Genomic DNA, 14,103 nt, shown 5'->3' with positions numbered 1-14,103 from the left:
ATTCAACTAGTAAAAATCTCTCACTTAAAAGAAGCTCAAAAAGCTATTTCTGATATAAAATGCAAAACTATGAAACTTCCAGGAGAAAATCTACGTGACCTTGGGTTTCACTATGAGTTTTCCAGCCAACATCAAAAGCAGGATCCAGGGACTTCCTTGGAGGTACAGTGGTTAGAACTCCGCCCTTCCAATGCAGGGGGCACGGTTTCGATCCCAGGTTGGGGAACTAGGATCCCACGTGCTACATGGCATGGCCAAAAAATGTTTAAAAAGAAAGAAAGAAAAACAAAGTACGATCCATTGGGGGGAAAATGGTAAGTTGGACTAATTAAAATTAAAAACTTCTGTGAAAAAACACTGTTAAGAAAACCAAAAGCCAGGTTACTTACCATTGCAGTGGGACAGTTAAGCAACAAGAAGCTGGGATGGTTTAGAGTTGGAAACATTAGTAGAAACTCATGTTTAGTTTAACATGGAATGAGATGGTTAAAAATAAAAATATTTATTTTAAATGTTTTAAAATTTTAAATAACTAAAATTTTAAAAACAAGGGACTTCCCTGGTGGTCAAGTGGTTAAGATTCCATGCTTCCACTGCAGGGGGCATGGGTTTGATCCCGGATCGGGGAACTAAGACCCCACATGCCACGCAGCATGGCCAAAAATTTAAATATTAAAAACTAATAAACAAAATAAAAGAAATATCCATAGAAATTATATATTCACAGGTTCAGATATTCACATATTTCCTCGCTCTGTCAGCCAAGAAGGCCTAGAAGCAACAATACCCTAGTAGTAATAAGCACACAATGCTCAGATCTTAGTTTCTAAATACCATCCTCCAATGAAAGGAACCAGGGCCCCTTGGAGAAATGACTGATCCTAGGAGTGAAGAAGGAAATAAACAAGATAAGCCCTGAACGTCTTGTGGTACAAGAAAGTAAGAAAGTGCTAAAACAACAACATCATCAAAAGGACACAGAAGCCAACTGAAAAAGTTCTCAGTGGCCAAGCTGTAACATTTTGAACAACAAAATTAAGTAGTATTGAATTAGAACCTAAAGTATAAAAGTAAGTATAAAAATCCACAAGTCCACACTAATATAAATGACTAAACAAACAAATAAATGCAAGTTGGGAAGGAGATGTATATCCCATGCAGAAGAATTTCAAGTAATTTATGTAGATACGCACCCCCCTCAAAGAGATGGAGCACAACTCCTCCCCTCTCCTTAAGCGTGGGCTGCACACAGTGCCTTTCACTCAAAGAGCATAAGATGAAAAGGGGAAGAAAACAATAACTTTACAATGGAGAAACCTGACAAACACCAGATCAGCCAGGTGATCACCCTCAACATCAACAATGTAAGTCATGTTGATAGTATGTGATGAAAATGCACTTTATCTCTGTAGTCTTCCTCCCAAAAAGTCATAACTACAGTCTAATCATTTTTTTTAAATCATCAGAGAGATCCAATTGAAGGATACTGTGCAAAAACACCTGATCAGTATTCCTCAGAACTGTCAAGGTGTTCAAAAACAAAGAACGTCTGAGAAACTGTCAGCTAAGAGGACCTTTAAAGAAATACAGCAATGCAATGTGGTATCCCAGACAAAATGTGAAAAACAGAAAAAAGACATTAGGTAAAAACCAAAGAAATCTGAATAAAATATGGACTTCAGTTAATAACAATTTATCAACACTGGTTTGTTAAATGTAACAAATGTACCACAGTAATGTTGATAATAGGAGAAACTGGATGCAGAGTATATGGGAACTCTGGACAATCTTTGTAATTTTTCTGTAAACCTAACATTGTCCTAAAAAAATTTTTTAAACTACCTCTGCCTTCAGATTCTCAAACATGCTTTTATCATTCTGTAATTCACGATCCGATCTTAACTTCTCAAGAATTACCCCTTAGGCTTCCCTGGTGGCCACAGTGGTTAAGAATCCACCTGGCAATGCAGGGGACACAGGCTCGAGCCCTGGTCCAGGAAGATCCCACATGCCGTGGAGCAACTAAGCCCGTGTGCCACAACTACTAAGCCTGCGCTCTAGAGCCCATGAGCCACAACTACTGAAGCCTGTGTGCTACAACTACTGAAGCCCACGTGCCTAGAGCCCATGCTCAGCAACAAGAAAAGCCACCGCAATGGGAAGCCCATGCACTACAACGAAGAGTAGCCCCCACTTGCTGCAACTAGAGAAAGCCTGCATGCAGCAACGAAGATCCAACGCAGCCAAAAATAAATAAAATTTAAAAATTAAAAAATAAAAGAATTACCCCTTACTGTAACATTTTTCTCTAAAAATTATACTCTTGGAGAGGATCTAAATTTATTATCCTTTTCTATACAATTTACCCCTTGCCTTTTTAGGCTTGCTTTTATATTATTAACATATATATAAGAAAGAATTGTTTTTTCTACTTTGTTAACTGGAATGCTGAAGTGGAAGTCAGCTTTGCCTTTTTGCTGGCCATTAAAAGTTTATCACCGTTTTGCAACCATGATAATAATAATTCAGGTACAAAAAAAAAAAACCTCAAGGGATGCTAACACTGGTGAAAGTTTGATGAGAAACAGGGTCTTTACTTGGACTCAAAGTATCCTCCCATGAAAATACTTATCAATGACGAAAGCAAAAATTAATAACTTTAAATGGAGAAATGAGGCTGACATCACTTTAATCAAGTAATCAAAGTTAAAATGACCAACAATGGAATGAACTGCCATCACGCATATGCTGAGGGATATACAGTATCATTTCCAGGTTCTCCTGACAAAAATGAATCATCTGGATCTAACCATGAAGAACAACAAACCCAAAAAAGGGACATTCTACAACATAAACTGATCTGTATTTTCCAAATATATCAAAGTTATTAGAGACAAAAAAAAAGGAATTGTTCCATGTTAAGGAAAATTACAGAGACCTGACAATCATACTCATAATGTGATACTGGACTGGGCAATGGTGGCAATAGTGTAAAGAGTATAATTAATACAACTGGTATAACTGGAATATGGATTATAGATAATAATATTTTATCAATGTTATATTTCCTAAATTTGATAACTATAATATGGCTATGTAAGAGAATGTCTGTCTACTGATAATGCACAATAACTTGGATGGATCTTCAGGGCATTATGCTGAATGAAAAAAAGCCGATCTCAAAGGTCACATACATACTAGAGAATTTACATAGCATTCTTTTTTTTTTTTTTTTTTGGCCCCGCCACTCGGCTTACAGGATCTTAGTTCCACAAACAGGGAGATGGAATCTGGGCCCACGGCGGTGAAAGTGCCGGGTCCTAACCACTGGACCGCCAGGGAATTCCTTACGTAACATTCTTAAAAATGACAAAATCACAGAGATGGAGAACAGACTATTGGTTGCCAGAGGTTAAAAAGGGTGGGAGGGATGGAAGTAGCATGGGAGAGTCTTGTGATTTAACTGTTGTATCTTGACTGTGGTGGTGATCACACAAATCTATACATGTGATGAAAATGCACAGAACTAAATACACACATAAATAAGTACATGTAAAACTGGCAAGTTTTGAATAAGGTGGATGGATTGTATCGAAGTCAATTTCCTGGCTTTGATTTTTTTCTATAGTTATGCAAGATGTTAACACTGGGGAAATATGAGTAAAAGGTAACCAGGATTCTTCCATATTATTTCTTACAACAACATGTGAATCTACAATTATCTCAAAATTTAAAAAAAATTAAATGGTGCCTACCATTTTTTTTCAAAATGTTAAAATTTTATTTACAAAGCTTCTTTGTTGTGCACAAAAAAATGCTGTTACAATCTCACTGTAACTGGTAGATGGTAGACTTACCAATCACACCTATCCACGCTCCAGCAAGAGTCTTACACAAAAACCTAAAAATGCTTACAATTTCATTTGGATGAAGTCCCCACAGAATTGAACTTCATTCCTTTTTGGGATGACTACAACGTGCATAACAATGTTTAGAGTATGCTATTGTTTTACTTTTTAAAAGGGGAGATATATAAATATGTGTGGGGGTATATATATATATATATATATATATATATATATATATATATATATATATATATATATTTGTTTATATAAACCGAGGAAAAATGGTTGCCTCAGGGAATGAAAACTGGGCGGCTGGGGAAAAGGTGCAAAGATTAGCATTTCTCTAGGTTCAATGTTCCTAAAGCCCAAGGCTTTCTTCAGTTTAGGTCAAACATTATCAAGTGCCTACTATACGCCAGGCACTGTGCTAAGTATTTTAGTGGTGTTTGCAGGGTGAAACTGAATTATACAAGACACTACAAGAGATGGTTCCCCACCCTCAGACAGGGGTAAATAATTAGATATGGGAATTTCAAAGGAATGAAGTGAAATCTAAGACAAAGGTACAGGATACAGAAGTGGGGCTCCTGGTGCAACCTAGATGGTTTTGGAGAGGAGTACACTTGAGCTATAAAAGGCTGAATAAGAGCAAAGCTGGGCATGGAGGGAGCAGAAAGCTTTCTCAATGTGGATGGATGCTGTATCAACAGATGTATGTGTTATTAACATATAATGAGGTGTTATAATCCCATTTTGCAAATGAGGAAATGGAGGCACAGAGAGAATAGATAACTTGCCCAAGATCACATGGCTAATAACTTGGAACCGTTTGGTTCCAAGACAGTAATAGAAAGGTTGAGTCTGGCTTTAGTATCTGCCTTGGAAAGACCTGGGCTATTTCACTCCTATCCTTTATTCCTCTCTCCTTCACTTTTTCTTTTCCTTCTTTCTCCTTGCTCTCTAGATTTTCTCCTACTCATCCTCCTCCCTTGTCTCAATCATTACAATGGCCCTTCTCTCTCTCTGTGCCCACACATACCTTGCAAACCTTGATTTCAAATCTGGCCACTTCAAAACTAGTCAAAACTATAGCAAAAGATTAGAAACAATTTCAATGTCAATTCATATACAAATAGAGAAAATTTGTTATATTGATAACAGAATACTAAGAAACCATGAAAAAGAATAAAGCAGTTCTGAAACCACAGATCCATAATATCAAATATCTTTTTAAGTAATAAGAAAAGACACAAAGAACAATGAGTATGCCACTCTACCATTTGTGAGGGTGGGGGTTTACATGTGTGTATATTCAAAAAGGCATGGGTTATCTAAGGAACAACACACAAAAACTTAAAAGAGTGATTTCCTCCTGAGACTGAGGAGAGGCAGAAGACTTACATTTCACTGTATTTGTTTTAAATTTTATATGATATGCATGTATCAACTATTAAAAATAAATATGTATCTAAATAAAATAGTTAAATAGAAACAGAACTACCACACGATCCAGAAATTCCAATCCTGAGTATATATCAGAAAAAAACCAAAAACATTAATTTGAAAAGATACACACACCCAATGTTCATAGCAGCATTATTTACAATTGCCAAGATATGGAAGCAACCTAACACACACAATGGAATACTGTTCAGCCATGAAAAAGAATGAAATCTTGATATTTGCAACAACATGAATGGACTTGGAGGGCATAATGTTAAGTGAAATAAGTCAGACAGAGAAAGACAAATATTGTATGATATCACCTATAAGTGGAATCTAAAAAATACAACAAACTAATGAATATAATGAAAAAGAAACAGACTCAGATATAGAGAACAACCTAGCAGTTTCCAGAGGGGAGATGGAAGTAGGGAGGGGCAAGATAGGGGTAGGGGATTAAACGGTACAAACTACCATGTATAAAATAAGCTACAAGGATACATTGTACAACACAGGGAATATAGCCAAAATTTTATAATAACTATAAATGGAATATAATCTTTAAAAATTATGAATCACTATACTGTACATCTATAACATATAATATTGTATATTGACTATACTTCAACACATTTTTTTAAATTTTGTTAAAAATTTTAAAAATAGGGACTTCCCTGGTGGCACAATGATTAAGAATCGGCCTGCCAATGCAGGGGACACGGGTTCAAGCCCTGATCTGGGAAGATCCCACGTGCCATGGGGCAACTAAGCCCGTGTGCCACAACTACAGAGCCTGCACTCTAGAGCCTGCAAGCCACAACTACTGAGCCCACCTGCCACAACTACTGAAGGCCGCGTGCCTAGAACCCGTGCTCTGCAACAAGAGAAGCCACGGCATTGAGAAGCGCACACACTGCAACGAAGAGTGGCCCCTGCTCACCGCAACTAGAGAAAGTCCGCACACAGCAACAAAGACCCAATGCAGACGAAAATAAAAATAAATAAAATTTTAATTAAAAAATAAATAAAAGTTAAAGGCCAGAAGGTGGTTGTCTCCTTGGAGACTATTACTTACTTGCTTAGTAACAATGGGCCTGCATTCACTCTGAGTCACGAAATAGTACCAGGGATTCTTGAGAGCTTATTCACCCAATCTGGGTGAGCACATAATGCCACCAGTGTAGGACCAAAACATGGCTAATACTACAGAGAATTAAGTATACATAAACTCTTTTTTAAAAATAATCTTCTGGGGAATTCCCTGGCAGTCCAGGGGTTAGAACTCCACGCTTTCACTGCCAAGGGCCCAGGTTGAATCCCTGGTCAGGGAACTATGATCCCACAAGCCATGCGGTACAGCCAAATAAATAAATTTTTAAAAATAAAAATAATTTTCTGAACAATATCTCAACCACAGAGTTCCTATTTCCTGATTTTCAGAATTATTTTAAAGTACAGTTGCTAGAGAAGAGCTTTGCTATAGAGAACATGAACTAATCTTTGCAGGTAACCATTATTCTTTTGAGCCAAAATATATAGGTAAAAAGTCAATGCAGGAAGATGAAATGAAGATTCTAGTACGCTGGTGGCCCAATTTATAACCTGATGCTGGGGGAACATACGTGTAAAACTCATTACTTAAAAATAAATTATTGAGCCAGCATGTATGGGAAGTAAAAGTAGAGGGCATACTATCTAGAAGGGGAGACAAGCACACTAACACACAAAACTATTAAATAACTGAGCATAAGTCAAGATCGAACTCGTACTTAGTGATTCTGTTTAACCAAAGGATAAAATCATGGGCCTGACTTTGTGGATGCCCATTCCCCACTACCTTCAGCCTGCACACAGCCATCCAGCCATCTCCTCCATCTTGGAATTCTCTTGCTCAAAATCTGAAATGCTCCCAAACTAATGAACTAACACCATCAAGTTCAAGCTCCCGCTCATCTGGTAATTGTTTTACCTTGGGAAGGTTCCCTTAACTTTCATTTCCTTATTTGTAAAATGGGATGGTTAAATTACATGATCTTTAAAGTCCATTTCAGATATAATTTCTCTTGGTCAAACAACTCTATACCTCACAACACCCCAGCTTTTGTTCTAGTCAAACAAATCCCAAGCTTCTTCCTACAAGGTCCAACACAGACTCTACCTCTCTCTTGAACTCATCCTATACATCCCTTATTCTACACATCTCTCCCTTTCCCTCTCCTCTCAAGCTATATATGGCCTCCTTTTCCATTTCTCCAAGATGCTAGGCTCCCTGCCACCAGAGTTTTCCCCTGTGCTGCACACCACCACATCCCACCTATCCTCGGGTTCTTAGTCACGTCAGACCCAGTGCTCTCTTTTTTAAAAATAACAATTATTTGATAATATCTCTTTATCATTCTGAAACATAATTTACAGATGATGCAAATTAAACATAATTTTTAATATGTATAGGTTAGGAAGAGTCCTAAGTATTATAAAGTAGAAATAAAAGTAACATAATTCAGTACCAAATAATATATATATGTTTAAAATATATATATTTATATATATGTGTGTGTGTTAATGGTAAATGTTCTGGTACAATTACTTCAGATGGGAGTGGAGCAGCAGAATGTTATTTTTTATTTGTTTTTGTTTGTCTTTTGTGAAGTTATACTTTTATTAATGTTGTTGCTTACAATGTGCCATTGATGACAATTTAGACACAAGTTTTAAACCAACTGGACAGGACTGTATCATTACTTTCAAACACTGTTTGGATACTGTATAGACCCTCAAAAAATGCTATTGTTTTTGATAACAAACCTTGGAGGACTATTTGATCCTTCAAAACATACATATGAAAGTATAACTGATTTATAAAGACAACAAAAACTAGGTATCAAGAATCCTGAGTTCCAGGGACTTCCCTGGTGGCCTAGTAGGTAAGACTCCACTCTCCCAATGCAGGGCGCCCAAGTTCAATCCCTCATCAGGGAACTAGATCCCACACGCATGCCACAACTAAGAAGCCCACATGCTGCAACTAAAGATATCGCATGCGGCAACTAAGAGGCGGTGCAGCCAAAATAAATAAATAAATACGTATTTTTAAAATAATAATAAAAATAAAACTTTTTTTTAAAAAAGAAAGAAACCTGAGTTCCAATACCAGTTTTGCCAGTAACAAGCCTAAAATCACTTCTGAATTTTTTTTTTAATTCTTTAAAGTCACTTCACCTGTCCAGCTCTGAGTTCCAGCCTGGGTGAAGACAGCAGACAAGGCTGGCACAGTCCCTGGGTGGTGATCAAGCAGGTGAAACTCTAAGCTTACTTCAACCAGAACAGCAGCTCAGCTAGGATTTCTTTATATATTGCAGCTAGCATCTGTTTAGAGAAGGCTTCTCTGTTAGTTCTTGTATGATAAAAGGGACTGTGGTGGTTTCTTATAAAAAGCTAAACATGCATTTATGATACAATTCAGCAACTGCACTCTTGGGCATTTATCCCAAAGAAATGAAAACTTATGTTCGCACAAGAAACAAATGTTCATACTCGCTTTATTTTTAACAGCCAAAAACTGGAAACAATCCAAATCTTTCAACAGGTGAATGGTTAAACAAACTGTGGTTCATCCATATCATGGACTTCTACTCAGCAATAAAAAGGAACAAACTACTAATACATGCAACACTTGGATGAATCTTCAGGGAACTTTGCCAGGTGAAAAAAGCCAATCTCAAAAGGTTACATACTGAATGATTCCATTTACATAAAGAACCACAGTGGAGAATGGAGGTAGGCAGGGTTGGTGCTAGAGGTAGATGTGGTTATAAACATGCAACACAAGGGATCCTTATAGCGTTGGAACTATTAGGTTCCTTGACTGTGGTGGTGCACACAAAAATCTACACAGGTGATAAAATTGTGTAGAACTTATTACACACACATACAAGTAAAACTGGAGAAATATGAATAATGTTAGTAGATTGTATAGATGTCAATATTCTGGTTATGATACTATACTATAGTTCTACAAATGTCACCACTGGGGGAAACCTGGTCAAGTATACAAAGACCTCTATTACTTCTTACAACTGCATATGAATCTATAATTATCTCAATTAAAATTTCAATTAAAAATAAAATCCTGAAAAAAATAAAATAAAATCCTGAAAACCTAAATCCACGTAACCAGAGGCTCCCTGAAAGCTGGAGCTTAGACATTTGACAGTTCCTTGTGCTTTTCAAACTGTCAGTAGTCATGAACTAGTGGGGTTCCCCCGCAATTGAAGCAATCCAATACTTTCCTAAAATACAATAAAAAGAACTAATAGAAAAATGAAGACAAAATACAAACCCACATTTTCTTATTATTAACTTTTGATTTCTGAAGGCTGTAACAGTGGGCATGGCAATGGGCACTGGGATCACACTTTGGAGTGGTGATGCATCAAGACAACTAAGCCTACTCATGAGTTCTTACCACACCAGTACACCAGTTCCATCTCCTCAAAATTCAACAGAGACATCATCTGGCTAAAGAGATACTTCTCATGTTCTTGAAAAAGATCTTAAAATACTTATGGAGGGGGGGGGGGAACCTCCTGTCTATTCATGAAAAAGCCCATCAGAGCCAAAAAAAAAAAAAAACCAGGAACCAATCTCTTTATAAAAAACAACATATGCTAAATGTTCTTTGATGCCTGATAGATTAACTCAAATCATTATTTAAAATATTGGGGAGGCTTCCCTGGTGGCGCAGTGGTTGAGAGTCTACCTGCCGATGCGGGGGGCGCGGGTTCGTGCCCCGGTCCGGGAGGATCCCACGTGCCGCGGAGTGGCTGGGCCCGTGACCCATGGCCTCTGGGCCTGCGCATCCGGAGCCTGTGCTCCGCAACGGGAGAGGCCACAGCGGTGAGAGGCCCGCGTACTGCACACAAAAAATAAATTAATTAAATAAAATAAAATATTGGGAATTCCCTGGCGGCCCAATGGTTAGGACTTCCAGCTTTCAACTGCTGAGGGCACAGGTTCAATATCTGGTCGGGAAACTAAGATCCTGCAAGCCATGAGGGGGGAGGTCCGGGGGGGCAGAACACCACAAAATACCTGAGATTAAATTAAGGCAACTCAAGGTGTTCTGTGAAACTCGTTATGGGAGACTAGTCTGTACTGGGTTTCACAATAGGAGTGCTCCAGATATGAAACTGTCTCTTTTCCAACACTCTAATTCTACATCTGACTATCTTCCACCTTAATTTAAGTTCAAGTGGAGATATTATAGATAGTATTTATTAGCTCAAATAAATGATAAATTTATTAAATAATAGATAATAGAAGACACACTGCTTTGGAAAAGACCCCCAGTGTTCTCCTTACTTGTGCAAGTAATAAATCCTTCTCCCAAGAAAAATAAACAAATACTAGGGGTTGTGGGAAAAAACATGAAAAATTAAATCTAAGAGTAATTCCCAAGTTTCACACTCTTTAAAATAAAACGCTTGCCAATGATATTAACAAATAGCTCACTCTTTTCCCTCTCTTTGCCAATACTACTAGAGATTTATCAATACACAGCAAAATGTTAACAACTAGGTGATACACAGAAGGAAAACCTAGGGCATGGATACTCCTGATTAACAGCCCTAATACTTAGCAAAACACATTTATTAGTGAAATTGAAAAAGGAAACAGAATTATTCAGTAATTAAAAGGAAGTACTCATACCACAGTATGGATGAACCTTGAAAACATGATAAAGAAGCTATTCACAATGACCTCATATTATATGATTCCATTTATATGACATATCCAGAAGAGGCAAATCTATACAGACATAAATTATTCATTGCATAGGGCTGGGAGCAAGGATGGAATTGGAAAATGACAGCTAAAAGGTTCCTTTTTGAGGTGATAAAATTTTTCTAAAATTGATTTTGGTAGGTTTGCACAACTCTGAATATACAAAAAAAATTGAAATGTACAACTGAAATGGATGAACTGTATTATATGCAAATTATATATCAATAAAGCTGCTGCCAAAAAAATGGGGGGAAAAGGAAACAGCAGTAGACTCCACAGATAGTAGACAGTAACTGCTTACTAAATATATAACAAAAAAATAAAGAAATGAAGTGAGGGGATTTCCCTGGCAGCCCAGCACTTAACAGACTTCTTGAGATTCTACTGCAGGGGGCACAGGTTCCATCCCTGGTCAGGGAACTAAGATCCCGCATGCTGCACAGTGCAGCCAAAAAGTAAAATTAAAAAAAAAAAAAAAAAAAAAAAAGAAATGAAGTGAAAGGATTAAATGCTTATATAGAAAAAAGAAAAAAAAGTACAGAATTTTTTCACATATACCTAGTGACAGAAATGCAGAAGCAAAACTGAACCAAGTCTACTGAGTACAGAAATGGATGAAGGAAGTAATAACTGGTCTTAGAATACCTTATACAGATCCACTAAAGAGCTATGCATATATCTCTGTAGGTCAAGGCTAACTATCATTCATGGTACAATATACATCAGTTTCCCTTTCCCTCCCTAATTCCAACCTCTACTAATTATTTATGTAATTTAAAAGAAAGGAATATGATATTTACATAAACTGTGTGAAAAGTAGAATACATACACAGGTATATACTAGAAAAAGCAAAATCTCCCTCAAGGGCATATGAGAAACTGATGGCTTTGGTTGCCTGTAGGGAAGAGAGGAAGGGTGTTCTGGGTACTTTCAAATTTTGAAAGTAGTATCTATCATGTAACCAAAACAGTTAAGAATTTGAATAAAAAATATCTTTCTGTGAGTCTGATAGCCCTCCAGCTTGACACAGATCCATTAAGCAACTACTCTATAGCTGCTTGGTTAAAAAACATGCCTAAAGCCATGCAATGGTACTATTGTCCGTTCTTCTATCTCCATCTTCTCACCAGAGTTCCAGAGAGTGAAACTCTATGTAAGTGGAAACACAGAACACTGGAGATATTCCTCCTGAACAGTAAACCCAAGAGACCCAGTTTCCTAGTCTAGCAACTAAGTGATCCCTAAGTCTTCTCTTAAATTCTGAGAACCTATGAGATTAAATGATATTTCACCAACCACATTTGTGTATGGTGTGAGGGAGTGTTCTAATTTCATTCTTTTACATGTACCTGTCCAGTTTTCCCAGCACCACTTACTGAAGAGGCTGTCTTTTCCCTGCTGTATATTCTTGCCTCCTTTACCAAAGATAAGGTGACCATATGTGCATGGGTTTATCTCTGGGCTTTCTATCCTGTTCCTTTGATCTATATTTCTGTTTTTGTGCCAGTACCATACTGTCTTGGTTATTGTAGATTTGTAGTATAGTCTGAAGTCAGGGAGCCTGATTCCTCCAGCTCCGTTTTTCTTTCTCAAGATTGCTTTGTCTTTTCAGGGTCTTTTATGTTTCCATACAAATTGTGACATTTTTTGTTCTAGTTCTGTGAAAAATGCCATTGGTAGTTTGATAGGGATTGCATTGAATCTGTAGATTGCTTTGGATAGTATAGTCACTTTCACAATGTTGATTCTTCCAATCCAAAAGCCAACCACATGTGTCTCTAGGTTTCCCCTGTTCACATATCCCCTCCCCGATTTGAAGAGATTTCAAAGAATCTCTTTAAGCAAAAAGTCTGTGTAGCACAAATCTGAAAACATAAATAGGTGTTAGAAAAATATGTGGGGACTTCCCTGGTGGCACAGTGGTTAAGGATCCGCCTGCCAATGCAGGAGGACACGGGTTCGATCCCTGGTCCAGGAAGATCCCACATGCTGCGGAGCAACTAAGCCCATGTGCCATGACTACTGAGCCTGCACTCTAGAGCTCACAAGCCACAACTACTGAAGCCCGCGTGCCTAGAGCCCATGCTCTGCAACAAGAGAAGTCACCACAATGAGAAGCCCGCACACCACAATGAAGAGTAGGCCCCTCTCACTGCAACTAGAGAAAGCCTGCATGCAGCAACAAAGACCCAACACAGCCAAAAAATAATTTTAAAAAATAATAAACTGGAAAAATACGTGTTAAAGTCAAAAATGATAACTGTCGTGGTAAACTTCAATCAAATATAAAAGATACTTATAGAAAATATAAAATGATCCTATTTAAAATAAATTATATATCTGTAATATGTTACTCTTTGTAAAGAGGAACTAAGAAAATATACATGTATCTACTACTTTGTGCCAAAGAAATAAAGGAAAGATAACCCAGGAAAACAGATAGATATAGATAGATACATAGACAGATAGATAGATAAATAGATAATATATATGAAAATGTACAGAGAAAGGAATGAAGGCTATATGCCTGAGTATAACAATAATTATCTCTTATCATCTCACACCAGTCAGAATGACCATCATCAAAAAATCTACAAACAATAAATGCTGGAGAGGGTGCGGAGAAAATGGAACCCTCTTGCACTGCTGGTGGGAATATAAATTGATACAGCCACTATGAAGAACAGCATGGAGGTTCCTTAAAAAACTAAAACAGAGAACTACCATATGACCCAGCAATCCCACTACTGGGCATATACCTTCTGAAAAAAGAGTCATGTACCAAAATGTTCATTGCAGCTCTATTTACAATAGCCAGGACATGGAAGCAACCTAAGTGTCCACTGACAGATGAATGGATAAAGATGATGTGGCACATATATACAATGGAATATACTCAGCCATAAAAAGGAACGAAACTGAGTTATTTGTAGTGAGGTGGATGGACCTAGAGACTGTCATACAGAGTGAAGTAATCAGAAAGAGAAAAACAAATACCGTATGTTAACACATATATATGGAATCTAA

The 14,103-nt window shown here is 37.4% G+C and overlaps 1 protein-coding gene and 1 pseudogene across 4 annotated transcripts in view; one reads left to right on the top strand and one right to left on the bottom strand.

Annotated features, from left to right (window-relative positions):
* The window catches only part of PIK3CB (phosphatidylinositol-4,5-bisphosphate 3-kinase catalytic subunit beta), a 198,022-nt gene that overhangs the window by 160,004 nt on the left and 23,915 nt on the right, over positions 1-14,103 (bottom strand). The gene's annotated exons all lie outside the window — the stretch shown is intronic.
* Positions 1-14,103, top strand: part of LOC131757627 (small ribosomal subunit protein uS12-like) — a 33,569-nt pseudogene that overhangs the window by 11,217 nt on the left and 8,249 nt on the right.

Source organism: Kogia breviceps, chromosome 5, assembly GCF_026419965.1.
Source record: "Kogia breviceps isolate mKogBre1 chromosome 5, mKogBre1 haplotype 1, whole genome shotgun sequence".
Classification (NCBI taxonomy): Eukaryota; Metazoa; Chordata; class Mammalia; order Artiodactyla; family Physeteridae; genus Kogia; species Kogia breviceps.
Note: the sequence above shows the minus strand (reverse complement) of the source record. Positions and strands in the feature narration are given on the sequence as shown.